Genomic DNA, 8,098 nt, shown 5'->3' with positions numbered 1-8,098 from the left:
GTCTCCGATTTGTTGGAATGAAGTGGGGGATAGACAGATTACGGGTCCGGAGATAATACAAGAAACTACCGAGAAAATCATCCAAATTCAACAAAGATTGAAAACCGCCCAGAGTCGACAAAAGAGCTACGCGGACAGTAAAAGAAAAGATATAGAGTTTGAAATTGGAGAAATGGTCATGCTTAAGGTTTCACCTTGGAAAGGAGTTGTTCGATTTGGTAAACGGGGGAAACTAAATCCAAGGTACATTGGACCATTCAAGATTATAGATCGTGTCAGACCAGTAGCTTACCAACTGGAGCTACCTCAACAACTCGCGGCTGTACATAACACTTTCCACGTCTCAAATTTGAAGAAATGTTTTGCTAAAGAAGATCTCACTATTCCGTTGGACGAAATCCAAATCAATGAAAAACTTCAATTCATTGAAGAACCCGTCGAAATAATGGATCGTGAGGTTAAGAGACTTAAACAAAACAAGATACCGATTGTTAAGGTTCGATGGAATGCTTGTAGAGGACCCGAGTTCACCTGGGAGCATGAAGATCAGATGAAGAAGAAATACCCTCATTTATTTCCAGAAGATACGTCAACACCTCCAACTGCTTAAAATTTCGGGACGAAATTTATTTAACGGGTAGGTACTGTAGTGACCCGAACTTTTCCATGTTTATATATATATTAAATGAAATTGTTATTTACATGATTAAGTGTTTCCAATATGTTAAGCAATCAAACTTATTAAGACTTGATTAATTGAAATATGTTTCATATAGACAATTGACCACCCAAGTTGACCGGTGATTCACGAACGTTAAAACTTGTAAAAACTATACGATGACATATATATGGTTATATATATAGTTAACATGATTTTATTATAAGTATGTGTCTCATTAGGTATTTTAACAATGAGTTATATACATAAAAATGAGACTATTAATTTAAGAAACTCGAAAACGATATATATAACGATTATCGTTATAACAACGTCTTACTAGGTACATATGAATCATATTAAGATATTGATACACTTGGTTAATTATGTTAAATGATAAGTAAATATATTATTAAGTGTATTAACAATGAAATAAATATGTAAAAATAAGACTACAAACTTAATGATTTCGAAACGAGACATATATGTAACGATTATCGTTGTAACGACATTTAACTGTATATATATATCATACTAAGATATATTATATATCATAATATCATGATAATATAACAATTTAAAATCTCATTTTTTATAATAAACAATGGGTTAACAGCATTCAACAAGATCGTTAACCTAAAGGTTTCAAAACAACATTTACATGTAACGACTAACGATGACTTAACGACTCAGTTAAAATGTATATACATGTAGTGTTTTAATATGTATTCATACACTTTTGAAAGACTTCAAGACACTTATCAAAATACTTCTTCTTAACAAAAATGCTTACAATTACATCCTCGTTCAGTTTCATCAACAATTCTACTGGTATGCACCCGTATTCGTACTCGTACAATACACAGCTTTTAGATGTATGTACTATTGGTATATACACTCCAATGATCAGCTCTTAGCAGCCCATGTGAGTCACCTAACACATGTGGGAACCATCATTTGACAATTAGCATGAAATATCTCATAAAATTACAAAAATATGAGTAATCATTCATGACTTATTTACATGAAAACAAAATTACATATCCTTTATATCTAATCCATACACCAACGACCAAAAACACCTACAAACACTTTCATTCTTCAATTTTCTTCATCTAATTGATCTCTCTCAAGTTCTATCTTCAAGTTCTAAGTGTTCTTCATAAATTCCAAAAGTTCTAGTTTCATAAAATCAAGAATACTTCCAAGATTACAAGTTTACTTCCAAGTTTTCTAAATCCATTCCAAGTAATCATCCAAGATCAAGAAACCTTTGTTACTTACAGTAGGTTATCTTTCTAATACAAGGTAATAATCATATTCAAACTTTAATTCAATTTCTATAACTATAACAATCTTATTTCGAGTGGAAATCTTACTTGAAATTGTTTTCGTGTCATTATTCTGCTTCAAGAACTTTCAAGCCATCCAAGGATCCTTTGAAGCTAGATCTATTTTTCTCATTTCCAGTAGGTTTATCCAAGGAACTTGAGGTAGTAATGATGTTCATAACATCATTCGATTCATACATATAAAGCTATCTTATTCGAAGGTTTAAACTTGTAATCACTAGAACATAGTTTAGTTAATTCTAAACTTGTTCGCAAATAAAAGTTAATCCTTATAACTTGACTTTTAAAATCAACTAAACACATGTTCTATATCTATATGATATGCTAACTTAATGATTTAAAACCTGGAAACACGAAAAACACCGTAAAACCGGATTTACGCCGTCGTAGTAACACCGCGGGCTGTTTTGGGTTAGTTAATTAAAAACTATGATAAACTTTAATTTAAAAGTTGTTATTCTGGGAAAATGATTTTTATTATGAACATGAAACTATATCCAAAAATTATGGTTAAACTCAAAGTGGAAGTATGTTTTCTAAAATGGTCATCTAGACGTCGTTCTTTCGACTGAAATGACTACCTTTACAAAAATGACTTGTAACTTATTTTTCTGACTATAAACCTATACTTTTTCTGTTTATATTCATAAAATAGAGTTCAATATGAAACCATAGCAATTTGATTCACTCAAAACGGATTTAAAATGAAGAAGTTATGGGTAAAACAAGATTGGATAATTTTTCTCATTTTAGCTACGTGAAAATTGGTAACAAATCTATTCCAACCATAACTTAATCAACTTGTATTGTATATTATGTAATCTTGAGATACCATAGACACGTATACAATGTTTCGACCTATCATGTCGACACATCTATATATATTTCGGAACAACCATAGACACTCTATATGTGAATGTTGGAGTTAGCTATACAGGGTTGAGGTTGATTCCAAAATATATATAGTTTGAGTTGTGATCAATACTGAGATACGTATACACTGGGTCGTGGATTGATTCAAGATAATATTTATCGATTTATTTATGTACATCTAACTGTGGACAACTAGTTGTAGGTTACTAACGAGGACATCTGACTTAATAAACTTAAAACATCAAAATATATTAAAAGTGTTGTAAATATATTTTGAACATACTTTGATATATATTTATATATTGTTATAGGTTCGTGAATCAACCAGTGGCCAAGTCTTACTTCCCGACGAAGTAAAAATCTGTGAAAGTGAGTTATAGTCCCACTTTTAAAATCTAATATTTTTGGGATGAGAATACATGCAGGTTTTATAAATGATTTACAAAATAGACACAAGTACGTGAAACTACATTCTATGGTTGAATTATCGAAATCGAATATGCCCCTTTTTATTAAGTCTGGTAATCTAAGAATTAGGGAACAGACACCCTAATTGACGCGAATCCTAAAGATAGATCTATTGGGCCTAACAAACCCCATCCAAAGTACCGGATGCTTTAGTACTTCGAAATTTATATCATATCCGAAGGGTGTCCCGGAATGATGGGGATATTCTTATATATGCATCTTGTTAATGTCGGTTACCTGGTGTTCACCATATGAATGATTTTTTTATCTCTATGTATGGGATGTGTATTGAAATATGAAATCTTGTGGTCTATTGTTACGATTTGATATATATAGGTTAAACCTATAACTCACCAACATTTTTGTTGACGTTTAAAGCATGTTTATTCTCAGGTGAATACTAAGAGCTTCCGCTGTTGCATACTAAAATAAGGACAAGATTTGGAGTCCATGTTTGTATGATATTGTGTAAAAACTGCATTCAAGAAATTGATTTCGATGTAACATATTTGTATTGTAAACCATTATGTAATGGTCGTGTGTAAACATGATATTTTAGATTATCATTATTTGATAATCTACGTAAAGCTTTTTAAACCTTTATTTATGAAATAAAGGTTATGGTTTGTTTTAAAAATGAATGCAGTCTTTGAAAAATGTCTCATATAGAGGTCAAAATCTCGCAACGAAATCAATTAATATGGAACGTTTTTAATCAATAATAACGGGACATTTCAGATAAACCAGTGGATCTCACTGATGATGCTGATAATGATGCTGACAAGGATACCAGTGGTTCTAAACCTTCGGGTGAAGGTAAAAATGATGGTGATCATGGTGACGAGTCAGACTCTGACCTTCCACCTCCACCACCCCACGGAGGTACTCCTGTATTAGCTGCTAGTGATCGCCCCTCCACCAGCTATACTAAGTTTAATGCTGATGAGGTGGCTGCCATCTCCACTTTGGCTGTCTATAAGACATTAGCTGAAGTTACACCAGATCTACAAAACACCATCCGCTCTGCCATTGTTGATAGAATGACTGAAGCCATACAACAAGCTGGGCAAGTTACAAATTCATCCATTGAAGCCCAGCTCAAACAAGTATGTGCCTTTGCAGATCTTGCGGTGGAAGCCATTGTCAAACAACATGAAGAGGAGGAGGATTTAAAGAAGCGAATCATCTCTCACAATGAGTATACTGAGGATATTGCCCGTCTTCAAGCTGATTTGGATGCTGCTAATCGCAGAATTCTCTTTCTTGATGAGTAGAATAGGGTATTGTCAGAGAGATTGGATTCGCAGGAACAGCAAATGGCTACTATGATTCCTGCCTCAGCTTATGTTCAAATAATGGAGGTAATGCAATGAATGGCTGCTTTTCAAGCTGATGTTAGGGCTGATGTCCAACAAATGGCCATGGGTGTTGCTAGAAATGAAGTTCGAACTTCCAACCTCTGCCTAAGACAATATGGCGTAGATCCTGGTGCCCATCTTTCTCCTGCTGATGCTGACTGGAACCATTTTGCTTTCTCTGTTCCTCAGTCAGATAGTGACCTTGATGCACAGGCCTCCCATACTCACCCTTCTGCCCCTGCTGATGACAAAAAGGGGGAGAAAAAGTCTAGAAAGAAGTCCAAAAAGAGAAAACAATCTGAGGGGGAGCATGAGCATGAAAAGGCTCCTAAACAGCAAAGGAGAGATGGTGATGATGGTGGTGATGGTACTGGCACTAAGCCCAGCAACGCTCATATTGAAGCTGGTGTACAGGCAGCTGGTGAATCTCAACCCAGTGTGTCTACCACATCAGTGGATGATATTGGTTCTGGCAGTAAGCCCAGTGACGTTTCTGAATTGGATGTTGCTGAATCTTTTGTTGTCTCTCAAACCATTGAACGTAAATTAAAAAGAAAAATGGAGAGACATCAGAAGAGACAGCAGGAATTAGATGTTGCTTTCAACGCTAAGTTTGGGGCCTATGCTGCTCTAAAAAGACTTAAAATGGAGCGTAGACGAACCCTCACTCCTGATAAGCGTGAAATTGATGATGATCTGATCAGCATTGAAGAATATAAAAGGGCTACCCTGAAAATAAATGTTAAGTTCATGATCAAGTATGATAAAAAGAAAGCCAAGCTGTATGCTGAGCGAGCAGATAGAATAAAGAAGATGACTCCTGAAAAGATGAAAGACTATTTAGCTTCTACTGAGTCAGGAGGAGTTAGAGCTGATGTATTTATGAAATGGCTAGATGCAATGTTAGAAACCAGCTCATCTTCTCGACTACTCAGCCAGCTACACAACAACAGCCAGCAGATGTTGATCTTCAGGGGGAGCATCTTGCTATTGTTCCCTATCTGCCACCACAAGAACCAGTATCAACACAAGAACCATCAGCTAAACCCAAGCCAATTGATAAACAAAGGGTGAAATCTGCTCCTAGGGATAACCAGCCCCTAAGGAAAGGACCCCTATTTGAGGCAGCTGATGAAGATACTGTGGTAGTTGTGCCAGCTGATACTAATCAGTCAGCTGGTACTGAAGACACAGAAAGGAGTGCTGTGAATGAAGACCCAGCCAGTAGTGTGCTGCTGGGTGAAACAAGTGTTAAAGACCCAACAAAGGTAGATGCGATGGGTGCTAAACAAGATGATAATACGGTTAATCCTGCTGACTTTACAGTCTGGGGTAGAAGAGATCACTTATTTGTTAAATCACCTATCTCTCCCCGGACCCTCACTTATTTTAACAGAACACAGGATAATCGTGTTAATCAGTTTCCAGTGAGTTCATCTGGCATAGGTGAATCAATCATGTATCCTCCATCTTCCCCAAAACGTCATGGTAAACACAGATCTTTGGAAGATGATTCAGTTGCCCGTGGTGAGCCAGATCTATTTAGAATGAATCCAGATGAAAGAGAGGCTTACAGGCTGAAGATTACTGTACCAGAATTGCTTGAGCAAAGACAATCAGCTATTAATGAAAGGATACGCCAAGTTAGATTCTGCATCATCCTCTTGATCATCCATTCTACATCACTGCCTTGACTTATGGCATTGAAATTGGTGTATACTTAAATAACAGTGGTCAAAGGCTCTCTACTGATGAGGAGAAAGCTCAATTTCAAGAGGCTCGCCATCTGGGTATGGATCTAAGGGAGTATCGTGCTGCCCTTAGAACTGAAGAGAGTAGAAAGATGATTGAAACAGCAAAGTCCCTGAAAATTACTGCCGATGATTATCTGTTGGGCTTAGAAGCTGAAAGGCAAAGAAGGGAGGCTGCTGATGCTGAACTCGCTGAGAGGATAAGGCTTCAGGAAGTAGAAGACAATTTGGCTGCTGAAAAAAAGCAAGAGGTCGAGTCCCTCAAATTAGCTAAAGCCATTGTCAAGGAACAGGATAAGGCTCTTGATGAACTAGAAGCTGCTGAGAAAGCACATGCTATTGCTCCTATAGAAACTGCCCGAACCATAGAACTATCTGATCATTATTATAGGAGCAGGTATGGTGATGTGATGAACAGAAGATCAAATCCCAGCAAGATCATCAAAGTGCACAGAGGCTCAAAAAGAGCTTTCAATGTCAGCAGGGAGAATAATGTTCAAGAAAGGATAAATTATGATGAGTTACGATCCTTAGGATTCAGTGAATGGATGGAGATATTGGAGTACTTCATTGGTAAATCTGAAAGTGGTATTAAAAAGACATTGAAGCTAGAACTCCAAGAGCTCTTCAACAAAGTTACAAAATTTGGGAATGCACCAGTAGTAAACGTAGAAGAAGTACTTTCTCAAAAACCTAAAGGAAAGAAATCTACTAGTGAAGGCCCACAAAGAAGAGATCTCATTATTCTACCTCCTCATATCCCTGTATTTGATCCTGCTGATATACCTATCCTATTTCCTGAAGCCTGGAAAATCAAACAAGAGGAGCTATCTGAAGAGGAATTAGATAGAGATAAAGATAGATAGCCCTCTAGTGCTCAAATTGTATCTTTTGTTTATTTCATTTTTCATTATGATGTTCTTGTAATTACTTTATATAGCCTGCTGTAATGAAAGTGAAATGAGTTTATCTTCAAAATCATATCAAATTATAAGATATAGATAACTCAGCAAAAGATCCCAAAAACACACTTAAAAGGGACAAATTTACTGCCATTTTTCATTAGGTCCCTCTGTGCCAGCTTTAGTGTTTTCTCTATATATCATAGGTTTTGTCATCATCAAATAGGGGGAGATTATTGAGTCCCCAAAATAATTAAGGATTTAATTATGATAAAACTGTAATTTATTTGCACTAAAATGTTATGTGCAGCCAGCACAAGTTTGTTTTTGTATAGACAACAGATATTGCTGTGTCGAGTGTAGTTTGCTGCTCAGTCTACCAGCACAAGGTAGACAGTGTTCTTTAATCAGCACAGGATGTGTACTCAGCAGTTCAAGAATATCAAGTGTCTCAGCAATGAAGAACCAGCTCAGTTGGATTGCAGCTTAATACACAAGACAGCTATGCTCCATTATAAGCATAGTAGTTTCCCGAGTGGTCTACATCAATTGTACTATTCAACAGAAGTCAAAGAAAAAGTTGAACAGAAAAGGACACGTGTCGGCGACTGACAAGTGACCTTACAAGACCACGTGGGAATGCAGAAGTTTAACGCATGTGCAGACATGGGTTATACTTTGTCAACACCTAGGGAACACAACATTCTATTTGTTTAATCAAACCTGCAAATAGCTA

General features: G+C 36.2%; 1 pseudogene; it reads left to right on the top strand.

The window, feature by feature from the left end:
- Positions 1-4,391: 4,391 nt before the first annotated feature.
- The window catches only part of LOC139888610 (E3 ubiquitin ligase PARAQUAT TOLERANCE 3-like), a 36,262-nt pseudogene continuing 32,555 nt past the window's right edge, over positions 4,392-8,098 (top strand).

Source organism: Rutidosis leptorrhynchoides, chromosome 2, assembly GCF_046630445.1.
Source record: "Rutidosis leptorrhynchoides isolate AG116_Rl617_1_P2 chromosome 2, CSIRO_AGI_Rlap_v1, whole genome shotgun sequence".
Taxonomy (NCBI): domain Eukaryota; kingdom Viridiplantae; phylum Streptophyta; class Magnoliopsida; order Asterales; family Asteraceae; genus Rutidosis; species Rutidosis leptorrhynchoides.
Note: the sequence above shows the minus strand (reverse complement) of the source record. Positions and strands in the feature narration are given on the sequence as shown.